This window comes from Nylanderia fulva, unplaced genomic scaffold, assembly GCF_048542155.1.
Source record: "Nylanderia fulva isolate GAGA-0341 unplaced genomic scaffold, ASM4854215v1 Scaffold41, whole genome shotgun sequence".
NCBI classification, from domain to species: Eukaryota; Metazoa; Arthropoda; class Insecta; order Hymenoptera; family Formicidae; genus Nylanderia; species Nylanderia fulva.
Genome location: NW_028190488.1, coordinates 644,446 through 672,235, shown reverse-complemented (window position 1 = coordinate 672,235; position 27,790 = coordinate 644,446). Strand labels below are relative to the sequence as shown.

The 27,790-nt window shown below is 24.0% G+C and overlaps 2 long non-coding RNA genes across 2 annotated transcripts; both read left to right on the top strand.

Annotated features, from left to right (window-relative positions):
* The first annotated feature begins 18,140 nt into the window (after nucleotides 1-18,140).
* On the top strand, nucleotides 18,141-19,906 carry LOC114943833 (uncharacterized). Its single transcript, XR_003822091.2, has 2 exons — nucleotides 18,141-18,370; nucleotides 19,607-19,906. It is a non-coding gene; the product is annotated as an uncharacterized LOC114943833 (long non-coding RNA).
* A 3,447-nt stretch (nucleotides 19,907-23,353) lies between these two features.
* LOC114943736 (uncharacterized) lies at nucleotides 23,354-25,271 on the top strand. The gene is made up of 2 exons (XR_014925501.1): nucleotides 23,354-24,639; nucleotides 25,021-25,271. It is a non-coding gene; the product is annotated as an uncharacterized LOC114943736 (long non-coding RNA).
* The last annotated feature ends 2,519 nt before the right edge of the window (nucleotides 25,272-27,790 follow it).

The window sequence follows — 27,790 nt, the reverse complement described above, 5'->3', positions numbered from 1 at the left end:
AACGCTCCAATAAAATTCAATAGTCTTAATAAATGTTAGAATTTTCCGGATTAGATATAATGTTTATGATGTCCAGATCACGATTTTTTGAGACTATATAAATTGAGGTACTATGAAGATATGATATTAGAATTGAAAACATTGAATTAGATTTTCATTAAATTTTTACAAAAATGAATATTAAAATGTACCCATTTTTGTTAGTTACTGTTTTTACGGTTCTCTCGATTTCTGATGTTATAGCTAATCCCTTAGCTGAAACAAATCCTGCTCCACTCTCACGATCTAAGGTATAAAATTTATATATTTTTTTTTCTATTTGATAATATGTTTGCACATTTAATTATTAATGATTAATAATTAATAATTTATCTTAACAAATAACTATTAATTTTCACATGATATTATGAAATAAATATTATATACCCTTTAATGTTTTCGTTACAAATTATATATACGGTAATTGGATTGCGTGTGTATGTAAAATAATTTATAAAGTAGTACAAAATGCTAAAATAGTAAGTTTTTTATTTATTTATTTAATTATCCTTACGTAAAAAAATTATCTTGTACTTATTGTTAGTGTATCAATAATAAAGTATTGTATATTGTATAATTGCAATATCTTTTATATATTTTAATATATATATATATATATATATATATATATATATGTACATACAAAATAATAAATTAAAATTTATTTATTTTCTTGCATTTCAGAGGTGTTTATTTCATTTTATGCTGCGTATATTTGTAATTCTTTTCTGCTTAACTCATCCGCTATGGGATCTTTTTACGTTACTTTTAATGTTCCTTTTTGCACTGTAGTATGTAAAATTAAAATATATATATTATATTTAATATTAATTATAGCATAAAAATTTATGCGCATAAGTAATTATGATATAATATATTTGACAGAAGTTTCAATTATTACGAATATTTTTAGTAATATTAATATTTATTAATATCATATTAAAAAATTGTATGTTATAATATTTTTGATATTAGAATTATATAAAATATAATATACAATTATATAATTTTATTGTTAAATTAAAATATATCCTGTATTAATAAATTCTATGCTACGCAAATATGTTTTATGACTGATATTAATTGCTTGTTATATTAATCGCAAAATTTAATTTAAAATATTTTTTATTATATGTATAAACTATTATTTCAACATTAGTAAAATGGCAATTCAAATGGCAAAAGTAAATCGCATCTCGTTGAAAAAGATATTAATCTGAAATTATTAATCTTATTTTTATTACATACAAAGTTAAGTTGAATCTTTATATTACGTTTTTATTGTCTCATATATTGTTTAATATTACGTTTTTGTTTTGTTTAATGTTATAATTGCTTATGACAATGCAGAAACCAAAACGCATACATTTATATAATTAATTAATAAATCTCATTGAAAGACAAAGAATCTGCTCTTTATCTAGTTCGCTGTATATGTAATCGTTATAGAGCTACAAAATATTGAACAAAGATAAAAGATAAAAGTTAAAAAAAGATAAAAATTTAAAGAAACATTTGATCATGTTTTATCACGTGCTCCGGTTTTTGGGTTTCAACAAATGTTTTTGGAAGACTGCAAAAGGATTGAAGATGAATCGTGTATTAGAAAAACCTAGCATGTGATAAAGCATAATTATAAAATACTTTTTTTAACTTTTTATAGTAATCCGTGGCGTTTTCTCTTGTAATTTATTAACGCAACCATTCAATTACATTACTTTGTTTAATACTTTATCGCTCTATGTCTAATGAAAATGATGATATTAATTTATAAAAAATAATAATACACATAAACGCAACCGAATCGAAAACGAATCGAAACTTGGTGTGCTTTAAAGAAAGGAGTGTAATATATTCGCGTAATTAAAATTTTTTAATGCTGTTACATTATTTAGTCCAATTACTTTGATGTATATATAACATTGTGTGTATTATTTTCTTTTATTGCATGTACAATACAATTTTTTATATAATTTTGTTACGTTTTTCTCTTAAAAAACAATTTTTTATCTCACAAAGTGTGATTGTAATGTGAGAAATTATTTTATTACTCATATCTAAATAAAAAATATTTTGTAGGCATCTTGTATGAATAAACGTCTATACTATACAAGTGTGATTTATGGTTTATATGTTAATCCCTTGTTATCCTGCAATTACAAAATAAAATTTATTATATTTTTTGTCACATAAACCGTTATTTAAAAATTTAGATGTTAGTAATATATAAAATATAAAAATAATATACACAAAATTCTGCAATTCGAAAAAATAGCAAACTAATCTCATTTATGTTGCAAGTCTAACTTAATTGTCAAATTGTATTGAAACATAATAAACTATGTGTGTCCATCAATAAAAACTAACGTGACAAACAAATAGCAATCGTTAATATGTGTCTTTTGTCAAATAATCGGACATTGTAATGTTTCCAAATCGAAATATTTTTTTTCTCAACATTTGCGAGAGAGATAGCTTACGATTATCCGTAGATATCGCTAAGATAGCGCAAGAACAGACTATTCATCTTGATTCATGTATGTAATTTTATTTATATATGAAATTCTAACCTTTATGATACGTTTTTATTGTGTACTATATTGTTTAATAGTAGCTGATGAAGGTGCAAAGACTGAAATGCCTAAGACATTTATACATATAATTTATTAATAAATCTCATCAGAAGACAAAAAATCTGCTTTATTTACTGCATTCTATATTAATTAATTTTATTTTGGATATTAAATATAATAGATTTGGATATAGATATATATTATAAATGTATATACGTACTAAAAAATCCAAGGTGTTCCACTGATGTCTACACGACAAATTGTGTATCCTTGATATCATTCTAAATAAAAAAATCTTAATACTCATATAACCTAAAGTTTATTGTTAATATCGGCATACTCTTCATTGGAAAAAATGCTCATAATTGCTGGTAAAATGAATTTTTAAGGTGTTTATACGATGTTTTCACTTAGAATAACAGTAATCAATTTGTTAAAACGATTGCTTATGTTGTCACAATTTTTTCCGAATCAAATGCAAATTTTTTTATTTAAAATGACACCAATAATACATAATTTTAATATGGACATCACGTTATGGGACATCCTGTATAATACAGCAAATTATAGAAAAATAATCGAGGCGTAAGCAAAATTTTGCTTTGATGCTTGAAATTAGTACATACACAGTTAATATATTACTTATCTATTAAAGTATACATAAGAATATATACAGGGTGGGGGGTGGAGAAAAAGTATGGACACTTTAAAATATTAAAAAAAATATAAGTTTTACAGAAAAATGTTTTCTATAAAAGTTATAGGGCTTAAAAGAAATCTTTTCATTAATCCTATCAGTTTGATCTTAAATGTTCCCAAAGTTAGGACAAGGTCATCTTCAATTTCCTAAATGGAACCACCTATTTATCATTGCATATTCTTGTAGCTTATCCCGAGAGCTTTCTAAAATTTTATAACAAAACATTTTTTCGGTAAGTACTTTTTGAGTTATATAAAGATTTAAAGATAACCATTTTTTGACATAAAATGTAAAATATCTTGTAAAATATTCAGTTCTCCCAGTAATCATACCGTAATACTTTTATGTACGGAATACTGAGACTAATTAATCAATGTAAACAAAACACATAGTTGCTTTTAAAAAAATATGTTGTAAATTACATACATCTATTTTGAAAGCAATTGTGTTTCTTTACACCAATTAATTGATCTCATTATTCCGTATATAAAAGTATTAAGGTATGATTACCAAAAACTGAATAGCTTACAAGATATTCTACATTTTGTCAAAAAATTGTGAACTTTAAATCTTTATAACTTGAAAAATACTCGATGAAAAAATACTTTATTATAGAATTTTGGAAAGTTCTCGAGATAAGCTACAACAATATGTAATAAAAATTGTTAGTTTCCGTTTAAAAAATTAAAGATGACCTTTTTCTGACCTTGGCAAAGTCATTCAAGGTCAAACTGATATGATTAGTAAATAGATTGTTTTAAGCTTTACAACTTTTATACAAAACATTTTTCTGTTAAACTTATATTTTTTGAGATTTTTCAGGGTTTTCATACTTTCTCCCCACTCTGTATATATATCTTAATAATAAATATAAATGTACATATAGGTATATATAATAAACATATAAATATATATATATATATATGTGTGTGTGTGTGTATTTTTTGTATATTGGAAATTATCATATTTCCTTATTGCGTGTTATAAATTTTTATTATAATTTTACTATATTTCTCTCTTAGAAAACAATTTTTTATCTAAAATTCAAGAGTATAATATAATGTAATGTATAAAATTATTTTACTTTTCATATCTCAAAAATAAAATATTTTTTGCACGATCTTTCATAAATGACTATATGTGTATATATATATAATAAATGCAATATCGAAATATTTCTAAAACGACGCGTTTATTATTATTTTAAACCAATTTTATATATAATAATAATAATAAATTCAACTTTATCTTGAATTTAAAATGTAACGTTGAAATAAAATTCAATAGTCTTAATAAAAATAAAAATTTTTCGGATTAGATAATGTTTATAATGTCTAAAGTACGATTTTTTTGCTATATAAATTGAGGCATTCTACAGCTATGATATTAGAATTCAAAATTTTTGGATCCTGCATAATCTTTCATAAGTCTGCAACAATGAATACCCAAACATATTTGTTTTTATTAGTTGCTACTTTTGCGATTGTTTCGATTTTTGACGTCATGGCTGAACCAGCAGCGGATCCTGATTCACGATTTAAGGTATAACATTTTTATTTAATATAATAATATATACATATGTGTGTGCGTGCGTGCGAGCGTGTGTAATTATATTTTTTTATATTTTTTAATATTTTATTTAGACATTTAATTTATTAATAATTGATAATTTTGTATTATAAGTTATTAATATACTTTTACGTCTGTTTATATGTATAATATTATATATAAATAGAAAATAAATAGTATTATATATTTGTTCTCTTTTGTGTGTTTGTGAAAATTATTGTGTATGTATTATGCATATATTGTACATGAAATAATACACAGAAACATTATAACATTTGTTAACATGCAACTTTTATAAAATTATTTATTTGGAAATAAAAAATTCGCATGTAAAAAGTTATTTTGTAGTGCATCAAAAATAAAATTTATGTATAGTATAAATATATATATTGTAACCGCAATATAAATCTTTATACATGTTAGTATAAATATATATATATTGTAATCGCAATATAAATCTTTATACATGTTAGTATAATATCAAACAAAGTTATATTGTATATGTGTAAAAAAGTAAAAACTAAACTTTATTGACTATTCTTTTGTATTTTAGAGAGAAGATCCTGACTTATTAAAAGAAATAATAAGTGGAGTATTAAAACCAGTAACAGGTTTATTACAAAGCTTATTATAGTGTAACTGGATTAGGAAATGATGTTAAAAACCTCTGAGTAGTAGTAGAAACATCTTAACATTGGACTACAATATACTCAAGATAATTTATGACATCAAAAGATTATGGTTAATTGATTATGGCACTATATATATATTTTAGCAGAATTCTTATTACAAGTATTCTATGGCAATATTATTTGTATGTATCGTGAAAAATTGCACGTAATAATATTTTTGGTGTTGGGATTATATAAAATGTAATATGTTAAAAATTATATTGCTTTATTATCATATATCAAAATATATCTGGTGTGAATAAATGTATATGCAATACAAGTATGATTTACTATTATTGATATGCTAATTCCTTGTTGTCCAGCAATTGCAAAATTAAATTTATTATATGTATTTTTATTACACAAATTATTAAGATATTAGTACGGCAAAAATTATAATTGCAGTTCACAGAAATATTAAATTATCAATCTTATATATATTACTATAAATTTTAATTTAACATTTAATTGCAAAATTGCTTTATACTGAAACATAACAGACTGCGTGTGTATATGTATATGCGATTAGCTATACGAAATTTTTAAAGTCTATCAATACAATTTAACGTCACAGACATATAAAATAAACAACTGTAAGCATTTGTCGTTTGTCGAACAACCAAATCTCAATTTTTAAATGCAATTGCAGATATTTTCTTTCGTCAATTGAATAAAAGCAAAGCATAAGTAAAGTGTTATATCATTTCATAAGTTTAATGGAAAGTCCATCCTAAATTTAATCGTCGTAATGTCATTTCATGCGCATAATGCGATGTAGATGCGCCAGATTTTGGTCGCATAGAATTTCGCAAAATGTTAGTAGTATACAATGATAAATTATTAAATATTATTAGGCCCTGTGTAACGAGCACAAAAAATTTTTATTAATTCTTAGAAAAAAATTTTTTTTAATTTGACAAAACCAAACGTTTCGACCTGTACTAGGTCTTCTTCAGTGCGCAGTAATCGTTATGATAATTAAATAAATATAAAAATAAAAATTCTAATACTAAGTCGCTATATAATGTCAAGTAAATTAAAAACTGATGTTAAGATTAAAAGGCGAAATACATTGACATTAAATTTAAATCATCAAGCATAGCTCGACACGAACAGTTCACACTGAGTGCAAAATCATATAACTAATCCAGTTAATCTATATTATTTTAAAATTATTATTAATAACTCAGAGTGGCGCTTCGAAATTGCTCTAAACCAACCGCTCTTCGTTGATCGGCGAATGGCTGTTAGTCCGGCAATGAAACTTGTCCATTCTCCCCAAGTTTTTTAAGATGTTATGAAACATCTATTCATAACTCTGAGTTATTAATAATAATTTTAAAATAATATAGATTAACTGGATTAGTTATATGATTTTGCACTCAGTGTGGACTGTTTGTGTCGAGCTATGCTTGATGATTTAAATTTAATGTCAATGTATTTCGCCTTTTAATCTTGACATCAGTTTTTAATTTACTTGACATTATATAGCGACTTAGTATTAGAATTTTTATTTTTATATTTATTTAATTATCATAACGATTACTGCGCACTGAAGAAAACCTAGTACAGTTCGAAACGTTTGGTTTTGTCAAATTTAAAAAATATTTTTTTTTTCTTAGAATTAATAAAAATTTTTTGTGCTCGTTACACAGGGCCTAATAATATTTAATAATTTATCATTGTGTTTTTTTACATACGAGCTTAAGCACTGTTAGAGTTTAGTTGATTTTGTATGGTAATTGTTATTGTGTTAGTAGTATAGTTATTTTCACATAACATACGATATAATATTTTACGTTTTTATCTAATTGTAAGGAAGAATCCAATCTGTACGGAAGAGAGAGAAAGAGGGAAAGAGAAAGAATACAAGTTAAAAATATTATAGGTCGATTACATGAATCCGCATAAATAATTTCCAACATTTTTAACGATAAATTTTTGTTCTAAAATATCAGGATTTATTTAAGAAAATTAATAAATAAAATACTTTCAAATAAACATAGAATCTACATATATATGTATATTTTCAATTCGTTGTAAGTTTTACAATATATGCATGTTGTGCAATTTGTCATTAACATCCATTATTAATGTATTTTTTCTTCAGCAAAAATATCTATATAGAAGTACGAATAATTTTCGTGTTATAAGCGATTGAAAATAAAGGATTTTTCGCAAACTAATTGTAAACCTTGTAGAAATAAAATATTAACAAAACCACATTTTTCAATTATTTTCAAACAAAGTTTACTTTAATAAGATTTTTAATTTTAGGCTTAGTTACAAAAAATATATGATGGTAAAAAAATGGGAATGTGCAAAAAATAATGGTCTTCCTCGACATTTTCCTTCAGATAATTTTATTTCATTATCAGAGAAAAAATTGTCTAAAAAATGATCCCAGGAATCTATCCTTAAATGTTGATTCGGTTTTTACAAGACACATTGTATTACGTATTATATATACTATTGTATATATATAAATATATTAAGATTAAGATATATATTAAGATTATGATTATGATATGTCATACATTAAGATTATATGTTATCAGCCAGTAGCATTTATAATAGTGTCACGTTATAATATATAAATCTTATTAATTATTTGTTATACGAGATGTATATTAGTATTAATGTATTCTCTACCGAAAAGATCTATTATTTAATAAATATTCCCGATTCAGCGACTTTCGGATCTATATTTTTCTCTCGCATTTATTTCCTTAGGAGGGAACAGGGGATGTATGAAATTAAATCTCTTGTAGAGATTATTTCAATTTTAAATCTTGGCCGCGTGACCAAGTAAAATTTGGTGCCTTGTGCACAGGTATTTAATTCTAACGAAAAAAATTTAGTTTCGTTGGGATAACGCACTGTCATCCACGATTTGGCTCTTATTGCCTGTTTTACACTTTAAATTTATATTTAATAAATATGTTTTTGCATTAGTTTTATATATGTATATATGTATATATACACATATATGTATATACATACATATATATATATATAAATATATATATATATATTAAATGCATTAATTAAATAATGGTTATTTGGTATAATGAAATCAATAATTAACTACATATAGTTTGATCATGCATAAAAAACAACTAATACTGATGGATACAATTTTAGACGCACGCGCGTGTAAAGTTAATAAATTGTATTATAAATAGCTGTCCATATTAAAAAAAAACAATTCTTTGAGTTATAGAAAGGTCTATGAGTTATAGAAAGATGCTCGCGTAAGACGCGAATACAATCTCGCTTTATTGTTTGCAATTAATGCTCATTGTTACAATAATTTTGTTATTTATCTGTAAAGTATATTTTATATTAATAAGTTTGAATATATATATATATATACAGGGTGTCCCAAAATTAATAGCAAACCTTTTAGTGGCAGATCCCTGGGATCATTTGGAAACGATTTTTTCTCAGCGAAAATGTCGAGAGAGACTATAATTTTTTGCATGTTCCCAATTTTTGCCATTATGTATCTTTGTAATTAAACCTTAAATTAAAATTCTATTAAAGTAAACTCTACATAAAAGTAATAAAAGAATGTGATTTTGTTAATATTTTATTTTTCCACAAGACTTAGTTTGCGAAAAACTCCTTATTTTTAATCGCTTATAACTCGAAAATTATTGATGTCTCGACATTTTTGTTGAGAAAAAATCGTCTCCAAATGATACCAGGAATCTGTTATTAAAAGTTTGCTATTAATTTTAGAACAACCTGTGTATATATAATCACATTTTAATATATATATTGCGTGTGTATAAGTATAATATTAAAAAAACATAACATAAACAACATAATAAAAAATAACATTAGAAAAAGGAAAGGAGAAACTATATTGTATGCACATGTATAATCTTTTACACACCACATTGCGAATTTTATATAATAATTTTATTGTTTTTTTCTGTTAAACAATTTTTTATATCGAATTCAGATTATTTAAAAGATTGTAATATCAAGTTATTTTAAGTATTGTAATGTGTGTTAAGTCATTTTACTTCTTATATAAAACCCTATCTTAAAAGAAATAAAAACTTTATACAAAATATAAAAATATTTATTATATATAAAATAAAAAATTTTTTGCACAATCTCATAAATAATTATAGGCAAAAATGTATTGTTCAAATAATCTTAAAACATCATATTTATTTTTTTCAAAAAATTTTATATTTAATAATAAAGTTTATTTATCTTGAGTTTTAAAAAATTAAGTAATAAAATTTATAAATAAAGTAATAATAAAATAAATGTAATAAATTTTGATAAAGTCTTAATAAAATGTAGGAATTTGCCAGATTAGATAATGTTTAAATAATGTTTTGATGTCCAGGTCACGACTTTTTGTTATATAAATAAACGCATTATGAAGATACGGTACTAGAATAAAAAATTTTGAATTGTTCTTCATACAAGTTTGCAGCAATGAATATCATAATATATCTACTTATAATAGTTACCGTTTTTACGGTTGTTTTAACTTTCGATGTTATAGCTAATCCATTAGCTGAAGCGAACACTGATTCGCTCTCACGCTCTAAGGTATAAAACTTCTATTTAATATATTATTTTATTTATTTAATTTATTAGTATATTTATATTTGTAACATATAATTATTAATTTTCATTATTTTCATAATGTAATTTCTCATTACAAATAATTATTATATTTCTACACATATGTTTATATAATATTATAAAAAATATATGTTATACATATTTTCTTTGATATTGCTTTTGTCCAAAATTATATGTACAATAACTGTATCATGTATTATATATGTATAAAATAATTTATAGAAACAGTACAGAACATTAACAATAAGTTTTTCATTTACTTGTGAGTAGAGAATTCTTTAAAATTTGAAAAATTATTTTATATGTATACAGAGTTTTAATAATTATATACAGTATATAAAATCGCAATGTTTATTATACATATTAATATATGTAAACAAATAAAATAAAAAATAAAATTTTATTTATTTTCTTGCATTTCAGAGATGTGTTTTTACTTTTTTATTCTCTTTCTTTCTTGAGCCATTACTTGGGAGATTTCTTGCATTTTCGAGGAGTATTTTTATTTTTTTACTATCTTTGCTTCTTGACCCAATAGGGACCTTATTTAGGATAAATTTCACATTTTCAAAAAACATTTTTACTTTTTTCCTTTCTCTTTTTCTTGAACCGCTAAGAATATTTAAAAAGATACTTCATATAATTGTAAAGAGTATCATTAATCATATTATTACATACTTACTCAGTTTTCTTCCTGCTCCGCTAGCGGGATTAATTGAACTACAAACTGGATTATAATATTTTAAATTAAAATGCATTTAGGATGAGCTATTAGGATAAAAATTATTCTTAAGTAATTGTGACATAATATATTCAACAGAATTTTCAATAATTACGAATATTATTTGATAATGATATCTACATATAGTAATTAGAAAAACACGATGTAATATTCTTGATGTCAAAATTATATAAAATATAATATGCAATTATATTTGTATTTTATTATTATTATATCAAAATATATTTTGTATTAATAAATATTCATGTTGTGCAAATATGTTTTCTTGATATGATTAATATTAATTTCTTGTTATCAAATAATCGCAAAAATTTATTTAAATTGTTGTTTATCGTAACATTATTTAGATGTTAATAATAATAACGTAAATTATTCGCAAAAGTCAACTAAAAACTTTGAATAATTTTCATTTTGTAATGTATTAAGTATATAAAATGTACACACATTATTTTTCTACTTCTAACATCTCTTAGCATGCAATACAAGTGTTCCAGCGCAATGTAGATAAATGATGTGTGTACCTTTTAAATTTAATAAATTACGAGATAAAAAATATTTAAAGTTTTCAATTAACTTTCTGTAATAGAATTTTTATTTTGCAGAAATAAAAAATTAGCAATTTTATTTATATTGCAAACAAAAATTTTAAAACATAGTAGATATGAATGTATGCTATTATTTACTAAATTGTAAAAAGTCTACTAAAATTTAATGTTACAGGCAGAAAAAAACAGACAATTGTGTTAGCACTTTTGTTCTTAAACAATCAATTATAAGCAATTACGGAAATGATAGCATAATTTTTTATTTTCATAGATCACAATTAAATAAAAGATCAGATCTCATTTGCCTTATATTTAATCATCACAATGTCATTCCATGCACATAATGCGATGTAGACGCGTCAGATTTTTATTTTTTATATAAATTTTGCGCAAAATATTGGAATGGAAATATGATCAATATGATATTCGTTTATATTTCATTGCCAATGGAAAACTAATTTATAAGAATATGCATATGTACAAGCTAAAAAGATCATAACTCACTTTCATATTTCCTGCAAATAGATTCCAACATGAATGATGATAATTTGGAAGTATTAGACTTATTTAAACAGTTTGTTGAAATTTGTATTTAAAAATAATTAAATAAAAAATCTGCTGCATATATATATTTTTTTTTCAATTTTTGTAGCACGTTTTTCCTTATTATCTTATAATAATATTTTTATACTTATAATTATTATATTATTTATTGATTATAGACATAACATTTATAATTTTACAAATCTTGATAATTTATTTATTGCATACCGGTAATAATTTTTTTTGTGTATAAATAATGATGAAATGTACGAGTTATCAAGAAAAACAATTTTTGATTCGCTATGCATTATATATACATTTTCAGCCAATTTGTTCATCGTATTGAAATTGATCTTGGAAAAGCAGGAAAATTGAAGCTAATGCTAGAACAGTAAATATCTAAATAAATAAAAATGCAAATTATATTCATAAGTAATTGAGCGAACAATAATGCAAGAGACGCAATCGCAGTAAACATGACATATTGATATTCAATATACTTCACTTTATGCGAGAAATGATTTTATCGTTGATATAATTTTTAAATTAAATTTTACTAAAAACTTATTTTCCGCAAGATAAGTTTAAACACTCATGTATATATAATTTCGTGATTCGTCAGTGAAAAAGTCAAAAAAAATCATAATTGTTTTGCATGTTTTCAATTTTTGCCATATTATGTATCTTATTTGTAATTAAGTTTTGAACTAAAATTCTATTAAAGTAAATTCTACCTAAAATTAACTAAAAAATGGAGTTTTGCTAATATTTTATTTCCACAAGGCTTAGAGAGTTTGCGGAAAACCCTTTATTTTCAATTGTTTATAACTTGAAAATTATTATACCCCATTTTAACTAAAGAAAAATTGCTTCCAAATGACGTCGGAAATCTTACTGTCAAGTCAGTGATTCGGTGGATACAAGTTATCCTGTACACACACATATTATATCGCGCATATTATTTCCTTATTACGTGACATATTGCAATCTTTTTATTATATTTTTTTATTAAAGAATAATTTTTATCTAGAATTCAAAAATGTGTAAAATTAACTTTATTTTTTATGTCTCAAAAATAAAATATTTTTTGCTCAATCTTTTAAATGTGACTATAAATAAAGTAAATGCAATATTCAAATAACATTAATCTACCGTATTATTTCTTTTGAGAAATTTTATGTACAATAATAAACTCGATTTTATTTTAAGCTTTCAGAAAGTAACGCTGAAATAATATTCAATTTTAATAAATGTGAGGAATTGTTTTGATTAGATAATATTTATGACGTCCAGATCACGATGTTTTTGCTATATAAATTGAATCGCTAGCCATACTTGTATAAAGACATATTATCAGAAAATTTTGGATTAGTTCTTCATAAGTCTGCAACGATGAATACCCAAATATATCTATTTTTATTGGTTGCCATTTTTGCGATTGTTTCGATCTTTGACGTCATGGCCGAACCATCAGCTGAAGCCGAGCTTGTTTCGCTTTCACGATCTAAAGTATGAAACTTTTATTTAATGAATATGTGTGTGTGTGTGTCTGTGTGTAATACTATTTTTCTCTATGCCTCTTTTATATTATATGATATGAAAAAAAAGTTTGCAACTTAAAGAATAAATAAACATATAAGTGGAAAAATTAAATTGTATTTTAATCTTGAACACAAAACACGGTACAAATATATAAAAATAATTTATTCTTTCTTAGTATATGTTCAAAAATTCTTCTATTAACTTCAATACAAAGGTGACAAACTGAAAGTCACAAACTCATATCTCATATCATGTAGTATTAAAACTAAACGTTGTAGAGAAAATTAGTATCAACAAAAATATTTATTTTGAAGTTTTTTTTATCTTTGAAAAGTTTGTGAGTTTAATTTTTTAACATTTTGTATTATATATATATATATATATACAGAGTGTTTCCAGGTTAAATAGCCAAACTTAAAATACGAATTTAGGATCTCAGAACCAAAAAATATTTTATATAAAAGTTTGCTCGCAAACGCTTCCTTGAAGAGATAATGACTTTTAAAATTTTGAACTATAGAAATGAATAATATCGAAATAATTTAGATTTATTTTCTTTATTGCTTTACAGGAATCAATTTAATGTAATTATTAAATATTTTGTTCAAAATGATGACCTCCACCGCGGAGAAAAGCATTGCACCTCTCAGTAACAGAACGAGTAGCTGATTGACATAATATATGACAAAATATTTAATAATTACATTAAATTGATTACTGTAAAGCCATAAAGAAAATAAATCTAAATTATTTCGATATTATTCATTTCTATAGTTCAAAATTTCAAAAGTCAATATATCTTCAAGGAAGCGTTTGCGAGCAAACTTCTATATAAAACATTTTTTTGTTCTAAGATCCTAAATTCGAATTTTAAGTTTAGCTATTTAACTTCGAAACACCCTACATATATATATATATATATATATGTATATATATATATATACATATATATACACACAAATAAGATTATTATGTAAAATATTAAGAATAAATTTACTTGTTTTTAAATAAGTAGTCCTCTATGTAAAAAATTACTTTATAAAATGTCGGTAATAAAATATATATTGTATGCAATAAATACATGTATATTGTAATGTTATAAATATATATTTGTAATATATATTACATCTTTTGTACATGCTGTATAATAATGAAACAAGTTATATGTGTATGTAAAAATAAAATTTATATATTCTTTTTATATTTCAGAGGGATCTTTTGAGTGTTATTGTGGAAATTATACATGGAATTCTAGAAAAAGTATTAGGCCTATTAGGCCTTTAAACTACAATACACTTAAGATGATTTAGGCTATCAAAAATCCATATGTAATTAATTATAACACTATATATTTAGCAAAATTGTCAATTATTACAAATATTCTATGATAATGTCTATATTATTGTCAAAAATTGCACAAAATAATATTTTTCGTTTCGGAATTATATATATTGTAATTCTGTAATTATTATTTTATTATCTTGTACTAAAATATATATTGTGTTGAAATAAATATGCTGCAAAAGTATGTATTATGGTTGATATGTTAACTCCTTGCTATTCAACAATTATAAAGTTAAAATATTTTTATAGCCTAATTTATTATTTTTGCAGTTAGAAATAGAAAAAAAATCACAATTGTATAATTCGCAGAAATAAATTTTATTAATGTTATTTATATATTGCATAAATTTTAATGACGTTTTATTACAATGATACTTTATACTGAAACGTAATAAGACTATATGTGTATAGGATTATCTATACGAAATTTTACGAAGTCTATGAATTAAATTTGACGTTATAAGTACATAGAACAGATAATTATTAGCACTCATTTTTCGTCGTTAAATGTGATCAAATATGAAGAATCTGCGGAAGTAATCACAAATATTTTTCTTTGCCTATTGAGTAAAAGCAGCAAAACACATATATAATTTTATCAAGTTTAGTAGAAGGTCTTATCTAAATTAAATTTAATTGTCATAATGTCATTTTATATACGCAATGAGATATAGATACACCAGATTTTGATCTCATAGACTTTCGCAAAATAGTAATATAATTACTTCATATGATATAAATATTCCTATCCTAGGAAAAATTCAACTTATAGAAATAAAAGTTAAAAATACTGTAAACGATTACATATTCCGCATAAATAATTTTCCAAAAGACAATCTCAATACGATTTAGCTATGAGAGTTCTGTCGCAGTAATTAAAAGGCGCAGTATTCATAAAATAAAAAATAAAAAGTAAATTCATCAATTTTAATATAAAACTACATATACATACTTTTATCTGCGGACATTTTGGCACATTTTTGAGCTTTCTTCAGCGCATAATGCAAAAAAATAAAATACATAAACCATACATAAACGGATAAACGGCTGAGCAGTTAAATGAATTAAAAATATATTAGATGACATATGTAAGTCATAAATGTCTATTTATCGTGTAAAGAAGATGTTGAATTCCGCATTGAATTGATTTGTTGAATACATCATTGAAAACAACGGCATCTCTTTAAGTTTAATATAGGTGTAGAACGAGAAATCAAATATTCTATGTCGCTGCATCTAAGATTAAGCACACTATCGTTACAAAATAGCCTAATAATGTTACAATTTTTCTAAAAAGATAATAATAATAATAATAATAAAACACAACTTAAATAATTTTTAACATTTATAACGACTTTTTGAACTTAAACATCACATTTATTTATAAAAAGTATTAAAATAAATCTATACTTTCAACTAAACACACAATCTACGTATGTATAAGCATATTTTAAATATTTTATGTTTTACAATATATACATACTTGTTTATTAATTTATAATAATATATTTTAAACTTGTGATTATCGATCATTAATAATAATTATTAATTGTAGAGACAACTTTCCAATATAACAAATATATTCTGTAATATATTTTTGGCATAATCTATAACAATGTTATATATTTTGTGCAAATATCGATCGATAGATTATGGAAACGCGAGTAACAGAAAAGAAAACAATTTTCGATTTATAATGTATTATATATTTTTTAGCAACTGTGCTCGTTTTATTAAAACTATTCAATTAAAATGAAGTTTCAGAAGGTAGCGGAAAGTAGGAAAGAAAAGTCTACGGATTTTGAATACTTGAGTTAACAAATTTTTCAAAACGCAAGTTAAGCTCATAGTAAATGGGCGAACACAATGCAAAAAAGAAGTCCCAATATATGTAAACATGTGCCATAATTAATTATACCATATATATATATATATATATATATATATATATATATATAAATGAGCTATATCTTTTTGTATTTCTTCTTTTACACTTATTATAAATGTATATATTAATATCTTGAAAAATGGTTGAATTTATAAATTAACATTATGACGCATGAGAAAGATGGTATATAAATATAACATTATCATTACATTACTAAAGAAAATTATTTTTATTAAATCTCTTACTAAAACTTATTATTAACAGAACAAACTTCTTTTTTAAGTAGTCATGAGCTTACGATGTTGTTAAAAATTTTTCATGTAGTACCATGTTTCATTGGCTGCGTTCCTCTTGATGTTTTTAGCGTTAAACGCGTCGTTTTATTTTCGTTTGATATTCGATGTGCAACAAAGACAAAATATACGTTTAGCGCTAAAAGTTTCAAAAGGAACGCTATTATATCTACTTCGATATCGCGCAAATAATTCGTTCCCCATTGACAAATGATCAGCAAACCGAAAGAGAGCAAATATATTAGATTCATATAATAAAGATTTGTCTCAGGGAAAAGATATTATATGTATATATTAATTATATATATAAAAATAAAAATTCAATAATCGGCTGCAAAATAATTATATATATATTATTACTATAAATATGTGACATAATTAATATTTAGTCTTTCTTTATTTTGATGTTATTTTTATTTTAATTGTATTTTTTTATTTTTACCTAAAATATTTACAATGTTTTATAAAAAAGATATTTATATGCAAGAAAATAATTATTTATATATAACATAAGAATTTATATAAGTAAATATACGTATAAGAAAATATACGTGTATACACTCTCTTATTATATACCAAAGAGAAAAAAAAAGGAAGAAAAAGAAAGTGTACTATGCGTGTGTAATTTATATCAACATTTTAATATCGTATGCGTCACATTACAAAGTTTTTGATGCAAAATACTTTTAATGTTTTTAATATTTTTAATGTTTTATTGTATTTTCTATAAAACAATTTCTTATCTCAAATTTAGATAAAAATTTAGAATAAATACTAATAATAATTCAGAATAAGCTAGTAGAATAAGCCAGTTCTCACACACACACACACACACGCACATCAAATAAAATTATGATTTTTCACTCGACGTTTTAAATGTGCAAAATGCATAAAAAATACATAATTCTCAAGTATATCACTAAATCATCACGTTTATTTCCTTTAATCAATTTTATATTCAACAGTAAACTCTTCTTTATCTTTAATTTTAAAAAATAATGTGCAAATAAAATTTAAAGTATAAAAGTTTAATAAAAGTTTAATAAATGTTAGAATTTTCTGAATTATAAATAATATTTATGATGTCACGATTTTTTTGCTATATAAATAGAATGACTAGACATGAGCTTGTATGAAGACATATTATCAGAATTAAAAATTTTGGATTAGTCCTTCTTAAGTCTACGACGATGAATACCCAAATATATTTATTTTTGTTAGTTGCCATTTTTGCGATGGTTTCGATCTTTGACGTCATGGCCAAACCATCAGCTGAAGCCGAGTTTGTTCCGCTTTCACGATCTAAAGTACGAAACTTTTATTTAATGAATATGTGTGTGTGTGTGTCTGTGTGTAATACTATTTTTCTCTATGCCTCTTTTATATTATATGATATGAAAAAAAAGTTTGCAACTTAAAGAATAAATAAACATATAAGTGGAAAAATTAAATTGTATTTTAATCTTGAACACAAAACACGGTACAAATATATAAAAATAATTTATTCTTTCTTAGTATATGTTCAAAAATTCTTCTATTAACTTCAATACAAAGGTGACAAACTGAAAGTCACAAACTCATATCTCATATCATATAGTATTAAAACTAAACGTTGTAGAGAAAATTAGCATCAACAGAAATATTTATTTTGAAGTCTTTTTTATCTTTGAAAAGTTTGTGAGTTTAATTTTTTAACATTTTGTATTATATATATATATATATATATATATATATATATATATATATATACAAAGTGTTTTCAGGTTAAATAGCCAAACTTAAAATACGAATTTAGGATCTCAGAACCAAAAAATATTTTATATAAAAGTTTGCTCGCAAAACGCTTCCTTGAAGAGATATTGACTTTTAAAATTTTGAACTATAGAAATGAATAATATCGAAATAATTTAAATGTATCTTCTTTATTGCTTTACAGGAACCAATTTAATGTAATTATTATATATTTTGTTCAAAATGATGACCTCTACCGCGGAGAAAAGCATTGCATCTCTCAGTAACAGAACGAGTAGCTGACTGACATAATATATGACAAAATATTTAATAATTACATTAAATTGATTACTGTAAAGCCATAAAGAGAATAAATCTAAATTATTTTAATATTATTCATTCCTAAAGTTCAAAATTTCAAAAGCCAATATATCTTCAAGGAAGTGTTTGCGAGCAAACTTCTATATAAAACATTTATTTGTTCTAAGATCCTAAATTCGTATTTTAAGTTTAGCTATTTAACCCCGAAACACCCTACATATATATACACATATATATACACACAAATAAGATTATTATGTAAAATGTTAAGAATAAATTTACTTGTTTTTAAATAAGTAGTCCCCTATGTAAAAAATTACTTTATAATATGTCGGTAATAAAATATATATTGTATGCAATAAATACATGTATATTATAATGTTATAAATATTTGTAATATATATTACACCTTTTGTACATGCTGTATAATAATGAAACAAAGTTATCCGTGTATGTGAAAATGAAATTTATATATTCTTTTTATATTTCAGAGGGGTCTTGTTTTGGAACTTCTAGAAGGCTTATTAAACCTATTATAGGCCTTTAAACTACAATACACTTAAAATGATTTAGGCTATCAAAAATCCATATGTAATTAATTATAACACTATATATTTAGCAAAATTGTCAATTATTACAAATATTCTATGATAATGTCTATATTATTGTCAAAAATTGCACAAAATAATATTTTTCGTATCGGAATTATATATATTGTAATTCTGTAATTATTATTTTATTATCTTGTACTAAAATATATATTGTGTTGAAATAAATATGCTGCAAAAGTATCTATTATGATTCATATGTTAACTCCTTGCTATTCAACGAATATAAAGTTAAAATATTTTTATAGCATAATTTATTATTTTTGCAATTAGAAATAGAAGAAAAATCACAATTGTATAATTCGCAGAAATAAATTTTATTAATGTCATTTATATTGCATAAGTTTTAATGACGATTTATTACAATGATACTTTATACTGAAACGTAATAAGACTATATGTGTATAGGATTATCTATACAAAATTTTACGAAGTCTATGAATTAAATTTGACGTTATAAGTACATAGAACAGATAATTATTAGCACTCATTTTTCGTCGTTAAATGTGATCAAATATGAAGAATCTGCGGAAGTAATCACAAATATTTTTCTTTGCCTACTGAGTAAAAGCAGCAAAACATGTATATAATTTTATCAAGTTTAGTAGAAGGTCTTATCTGAATTAAATTTAATTGTCATAATGTCATTTTATATACGCAATGAGATATAGATACACCAGATTTTGATCTCATAGACTTTCGCAAAATAGTAATATGATTACTTTTTTATTCTCTTTCTTTCTTGAGCCATTACTTGGGAGATTTCTTGCATTTTCGAGGAGTATTTTTATTTTTTTACTATCTTTGCTTCTTGACCCAATAGGGGGTCATTTAGGATAAATTTCACATTTTCAAAAAACATTTTTACTTTTTTCCTTTCTCTTTTTCTAGATCCGCTAAGAATATTTAATAAGATACTTTATATAATTGTAAAGAGTATCATTAATCATATTATTACGTACTTACTCAGTTTTCTTCCTGCTCCGCTAGCGGGATTAATTGAACTACAAACTGGATTATAATATTTTAAATTAAAATGCATTTAGGATGAGCTATTAGCATAAAAATTATTCTTAAGTAATTGTGACATAATATATTCAACAGTATTTTCAATAATTACGAATATTATTTAATAATGATATCTACATATAGTATATAGAAAAACACGATGTAATATTCTTGATGTCAAAATTATATAAAATATAATATGCAATTATATTTGTATTTTATTATTATTATATCAAAATATATTTTGTATTAATAAATATTCATGTTGTGCAAATATGTTTTCTTGATATGATTAATATTAATTTCTTGTTATCAAATAATCGCAAAAATTTATTTAAATTGTTGTTTATCGTAACATTATTTAGATGTTAATAATAATAACGTAAATTATTCGCGAAAGTCAACTAAAAACTTTGAATAATTTTCATTTTGTAATGTATTAAATATATAAAATGTACACACATTATTTTTCTACTTCTAACATCTCTTAGCATGCAATACAAGTGTTCCAGCGCAATGTAGATAAATGATGTGTGTACCTTTTAAATTTAATAAATTACGAGATAAAAAATATTTAAAGTTTTCAATTAACTTTCTGTAATAGAATTTTTATTTTGCAGAAATAAAAAATTAGCAATTTTATTTATATTGCAAACAAAAATTTTAAAACATAGTAGATATGAATGTATGCTATTATTTACTAAATTGTAAAAAGTCTACTAAAATTTAATGTTACAGGCAGAAAAAAACAGACAATTGTGTTAGCACTTTTGTTCTTAAACAATCAATTATAAGCAATTACGGAAATGATAGCATAATTTTTTATTTTCATAGATCACAATTAAATAAAAGATCAGATCTCATTTGCCTTATATTTAATCATCACAATGTCATTCCATGCACATAATGCGATGTAGACGCGTCAGATTTTTATTTTTTATATAAATTTTGCGCAAAATATTGGAATGGAAATATGATCAATATGATATTCGTTTATATTTCATTGCCAATGGAAAACTAATTTATAAGAATATGCATATGTACAAGCTAAAAAGATCATAACTCACTTTCATATTTCCTGCAAATAGATTCCAACATGAATGATGATAATTTGGAAGTATTAGACTTATTTAAACAGTTTGTTGAAATTTGTATTTAAAAATAATTAAATAAAAAATCTGCTGCATATATATATTTTTTTTTCAATTTTTGTAGCACGTTTTTCCTTATTATCTTATAATAATATTTTTATACTTATAATTATTATATTATTTATTGATTATAGACATAACATTTATAATTTTACAAATCTTGATAATTTATTTATTGCATACCGGTAATAATTTTTTTTGTGTATAAATAATGATGAAATGTACGAGTTATCAAGAAAAACAATTTTGATTCGCTATGCATTATATATACATTTTCAGCCAATTTGTTCATTGTATTGAAATTGATCTTGGAAAAGCAGGAAAATTGAAGCTAATGCTAGAACAGTAAATATCTAAATAAATAAAAATGCAAATTATATTCATAAGTAATTGAGCGAACAATAATGCAAGAGACGCAATCGCAGTAAACATGACATATTGATATTCAATATACTTCACTTTATGCGAGAAATGATTTTATCGTTGATATAATTTTTAAATTAAATTTTACTAAAAACTTATTTTCCGCAAGATAAGTTTAAACACTCATGTATATATAATTTCGTGATTCGTCAGTGAAAAAGTCAAAAAAAATCATAATTTTTTTGCATGTTTTCAATTTTTGCCATATTATGTATCTTATTTGTAATTAAGTTTTGAACTAAAATTCTATTAAAGTAAATTCTACCTAAAATTAACTAAAAAATGGAGTTTTGCTAATATTTTATTTCCACAAGGCTTAGAGAGTTTGCGGAAAACCCTTTATTTTCAATTGTTTATAACTTGAAAATTATTATACCCCATTTTAACTAAGGAAAAATTGCTTCCAAATGACGTCGGAAATCTTATTGTCAAGTCAGTGATTCGGTGGATACAAGTTATCCTGTACACACACACATTATATCGCGCATATTATTTCCTTATTACGTGACATATTGCAATCTTTTTATTATATTTTTTTATTAAAGAATAATTTTTATCTAGAATTCAAAAATGTGTAAAATTAACTTTATTTTTTATAAAGTGATAAATATAAGGCCAACTTATCGAGCTGAATATTCGAGATGTTCAGTCAACTACCATTTATTACATGTATAAATTATAAAACTACAGTCATTATATTAAAACTAACGCAAATTACAATCATTCTATAAACGTTTCGACCGCACGCGGTCTTCTTCAGTATAATTATTGAAATATAAATTCTTACAATTCACATAATATCGAAATTTAATTATAGTTATTCAGAATCAAGAGTTTTTGAGTAATTAACGCGTGTTTCAATCCGTCCTGTCCAACAATGTTCGCCTCGATATGATCCCTGATTTTGTTCAGATCTCGGATAGTTTCATCGTTAATATGCGAGAAATTAACCCGTTCCGTAGGCGCTGCGATTTATAAAAATTACCGATCAACGCATGTCCAAATTATAATATGTATCCCCTACAATTGGTAGTATGCTTACCTATCATCGTTCTTCTTGATAATTTTGCTACTTATTAACAGTTATTAAGGATGACACATAACAAACCAACAATACAGAAAGACAGCTCATTTTAAACTCTACTTGATCGGAGAGCGTGCGTGTTTATATATGATCTAATATCTATGTTTTACTCGTTAATGTCCTATTTGTCCTATTATTATTTCTTGTTCGCTAATATATCCAAAATATCAAAATACGACTCGCTAAGTAACTCAGTATCTTTGTTTAAATTTAGTCCATTTTTTTGTTCCTTGATATGTAGCATCTCAGAAATGAGTCTTTTATAATAATTATTTTCGTTGTCCATGATCTTAACATTGTCCCAATTAAAAGTATGATGTTCATTTATTATGTGTTCAGAAATTACTGAATGTTTCGTTGAGTCCAACCTAATATTATTTTTATGTTCTTTTATTCGCGTCTGCAATTGCCTCTTTGTTTGGCCTACATAAGATGCATTACAATTATTGCAACTGATCTTATAAACATCCATGCAATTCGAATGTGGTTTATAAGATCAGTTGCAATAATTGTAATGCATCTTATGTAGGCCAAACAAAGAGGCAATTGCAGACGCGAATAAAAGAACATAAAAATAATATTAGGTTGGACTCAACGAAACATTCAGTAATTTCTGAACACATAATAAATGAACATCATACTTTTAATTGGGACAATGTTAAGATCATGGACAACGAAAATAATTATTATAAAAGACTCATTTCTGAGATGCTACATATCAAGGAACAAAAAAATGGACTAAATTTAAACAAAGATACTGAGTTACTTAGCGAGTCGTATTTTGATATTTTGGATATATTAGCGAACAAGAAATAATAATAGGACAAATAGGACATTAACGAGTAAAACATAGATATTAGATCATATATAAACACGCACGCTCTCCGATCAAGTAGAGTTTAAAATGAGCTGTCTTTCTGTATTGTTGGTTTGTTATGTGTCATCCTTAATAACTGTTAATAAGTAGCAAAATTATCAAGAAGAACGATGATAGGTAAGCATACTACCAATTGTAGGGGATACATATTATAATTTGGACATGCGTTGATCGGTAATTTTTTATAAATCGCAGCGCCTACGGAACGGGTTAATTTCTCGCATATTAACGATGAAACTATCCGAGATCTGAACAAAATCAGGGATCATATCGAGGCGAACATTGTTGGACAGGACGGATTGAAACACGCGTTAATTACTCAAAAACTCTTGATTCTGAATAACTATAATTAAATTTCGATATTATGTGAATTGTAAGAATTTATATTTCAATAATTATACTGAAGAAGACCGCGTGCGGTCGAAACGTTTATAGAATGATTGTAATTTGCGTTAGTTTTAATATAATGACTGTAGTTTTATAATTTATACATGTAATAAATGGTAGTTGACTGAACATCTCGAATATTCAGCTCGATAAGTTGGCCTTATATTTATCACTTTGTTTTCAATATACGAGCGACAATTGTATTAATTTATTTTTATTTTTTATGTCTCAAAAATAAAATATTTTTGCACAATCTTTTAAATGTGACTATAAATAAAGTAAATGCAATATTCAAATAACATTAATCTACCGTATTATTTCTTTTGAGGAATTTTATGTACAATAATAAACTCGATTTTATTTTAAGCTTTCAGAAAGTAACGCTGAAATAATATTCAATTTTAATAAATGTGAGGAATTGTTTTGATTAGATAATATTTATGACGTCTAGATCACGATGTTTTTGCTATATAAATTGAATCGCTAGCCATACTTGTATAAAGACATATTATCAGAAAATTTTGGATTAGTTCTTCATAAGTCTGCAACGATGAATACCCAAATATATCTATTTTTATTGGTTGCCATTTTTGCGATTGTTTCGATCTTTGACGTCATGGCCGAACCATCAGCTGAAGCCGAGGATATTTCGCCTGCACGATCTAAAGTATGAAACTTTTATTTAATGAATATGTGCGTTTGTGTGTCTGCGTGTAATACTATTTTTCTCTATGCCTCGTTTATATTATATGATATGAAAAAGAAATTTGCAACTTAAAGAATAAATAAACATATAAGTGGAAAAATTAAATTGTATTTTAATCTTTAACAAAACACGGAACAAATACATAAAAGTAATTTACTCTTTTTATAGTATATGTTCAAAAATTCTTCTATTAACTTCAATACAAAGGTGACAAACTGAAAGTCACAAACTCATATCTCATATCATGTAGTATTAAAACTAAACGTTGTAGAGAAAATTAGCAACAACAGAAATATTTATTTTGAAGTCTTTTTTATCTTTGAAAAGTTTGTGAGTTTAATTTTTTAACATTTTGTATTATATATATATATATATATATACAAAGTGTTTTCAGGTTAAATAGCCAAACTTAAAATACGAATTTAGGATCTCAGAACCAAAAAATATTTTATATAAAAGTTTGCTCGCAAAACGCTTCCTTGAAGAGATATTGACTTTTAAAATTTTGAACTATAGAAATGAATAATATCGAAATAATTTAAATGTATCTTCTTTATTGCTTTACAGGAACCAATTTAATGTAATTATTATATATTTTGTTCAAAATGATGACCTCTACCGCGGAGAAAAGCATTGCATCTCTCAGTAACAGAACGAGTAGCTGACTGACATAATATATGACAAAATATTTAATAATTACATTAAATTGATTACTGTAAAGCCATAAAAAGGATAAATCTAAATTATTTTAATATTATTCATTCCTAAAGTTCAAAATTTCAAAAGCCAATATATCTTCAAGGAAGTGTTTGCAAGCAAACTTCTATATAAAACATTTATTTGTTCTAAGATCCTAAATTCGTATTTTAAGTTTAGCTATTTAACCCCGAAACACCCTACATATATATACACATATATATACACACAAATAAGATTATTATGTAAAATATTAAGAATAAATTTACTTGTTTTTAAATAAGTAGTCCCCTATGTAAAAAATTACTTTATAAAATATGTATTGTATGCAATAAATACATGTATATTGTAATGTTATAAATATATATTTGTAATATATATATTACATCTTTTGTACATGCTGTATAATAATAAAACAAGTTATATGTGTATGTAAAAATAAAATTTATATATTCTTTTTATATTTCAGAGGGATCTTTTGAATTCTCTTGTGGAAGGTTTACATGGACTTCTAGTAAATGTATTAGGCCTTTAAACTACAATACACTGAAGATGATTTAGGCTACCAAAAATCCATATGTAATTGATTATAACACTATATATTTAGCAAAATTGTCAATTATTACAAATATTCTATGATAATGTCTATATTATTGTCAAAAATTGCACAAAATAATATTTTTCGTATCGGAATTATATATATTGTAATTCTGTAATTATTATTTTATTATCTTGTACTAAAATATATATTGTGTTGAAATAAATATGCTGCAAAAGTATCTATTATGATTGATATGTTAACTCCTTGCTATTCAACGAATATAAAGTTAAAATATTTTTATAGCATAATTTATTATTTTTGCAGATAGAAATAGAAAAAAATCACAATTGTATAATTCGCAGAAATAAATTTTATTAATGTCATTTATATATTGCATAAGTTTTAATGACGTTTTATTACAATGATACTTTATACTGAAACGTAATAAGACTATATGTGTATAGGATTATCTATACGAAATTTTACGAAGTCTATGAATTAAATTTGACGTTATAAGTACATAGAACAGATAATTATTAGCACTCATTTTTCGTCGTTAAATGTGATTAAATATGAAGAATCTGCGGAAGTAATCACAAATTTTTTTCTTTGCCCATTGAGTAAAAGCAGCAAAACACGTATATAATTTTATCAAGTTTAGTAAGTCTTATTTGAATTAAATTTAATTGTCTTATCTGAATTAAATTTAATTGTCTCAATGTTATTTCATGCACATAATGAGATATAGATACACCAGATTTTGATCTCATAGACTTTCGCAAAATACTAGTGCTATGATTACTTTATATGATATAATATTCCTATCCTAGGAAAAATTCAACTTATAGAAATGAAAGTTAAAAATATTGTAAATCGATTACATATTCCGCATAAATAATAATCCAAAAGACAATCTCGATACGATTTGATTTTGAGAGTCCTGTAGCAGTTTATATTATACGTTTATATTATGGGTTTATATTATGACGCGAGAGAAAGATGAATAATGAGAGATAAATATAATATTTTTATTATATTATTAAATCAAACTTATTTTTATTAAATCTTAATGATACTTATTAATAAAACAAACTTTTTTTTAAGTAGTCGCAAGCTTACGATTTTGTTAAGAATTTTCTTTATATATATGTATATAATAATATAAATCAAACAAATGCTGCAAAATAATTATAC